Below are 867 nucleotides of genomic sequence, written 5' to 3'. Positions count from 1 at the left end.
TATCAGATAAAACTGCGAGTATGGAGTCACCTTAACTGGGTTTTTTTTTTTTTTTTTAAAGAATTTTCCCTTGAATTCACCATATTTGTAAGAATTTTAGCAAAACTAAAAAAAAAAAAGAAGGAATTTTTAAAGGAATTTTAGGGTCACTGGACAGCCTGAATTTCTAATTAACTACATCTGGTGAATCAACTGAGAAGCAGCCAGTCTAATGGTAGCTGCTCAGACTCTCCTGCAATGGCAGAACTACAGTTTACTCAAAAGAAGCTTGATATACAAGTGTTAAGAATTCATCAGTTTGGCAACCTTACTTTTGAACCATAAATGGAAAAAATCAATAATAGCCAATGTATTTCTTTTGTCAGTTAGCTCGGTGAGTTAATATATGAGGCTGCAGATCTATAGATTGCAAGTTAAAATCTTGCAGGAGTTTTAATTCTTTTCACATTCACCTTGTACAAACACTATACTTTTTGCTGAATAAAGTAGATCCTAAAGTTTTTACATTTGAAAATATCACTGTACAAATTTTTCACTTTTCTTTCAAAGCAGTTCTCTCTGCTGTAATATCCTTAGATTTCAGTTTGAAAAAAATGTTACAAAGATAGAGCCTATCATTGGCACAACCCTGTTACAAACTGATACACGTACTGATATTTTCCCTGTTACAAACTGATACACGTACTGATATTTTCCCTGTTACAAACTGATACACGTACTGATATTTTCCCTGTTACAAACTGATACACGTACTGATATTTTCCGTTACAAACCAATACATGTATTCATATTTTACACCTCTTTTGCCTTGTCATATTCATGGACATAAATACATGTCCCTATCAGACACAGAATATAAGAAAATGC

This window comes from Ostrea edulis, chromosome 5 (genome assembly GCF_947568905.1).
Source record: "Ostrea edulis chromosome 5, xbOstEdul1.1, whole genome shotgun sequence".
NCBI classification, from domain to species: Eukaryota; Metazoa; Mollusca; class Bivalvia; order Ostreida; family Ostreidae; genus Ostrea; species Ostrea edulis.
Note: the sequence above shows the minus strand (reverse complement) of the source record.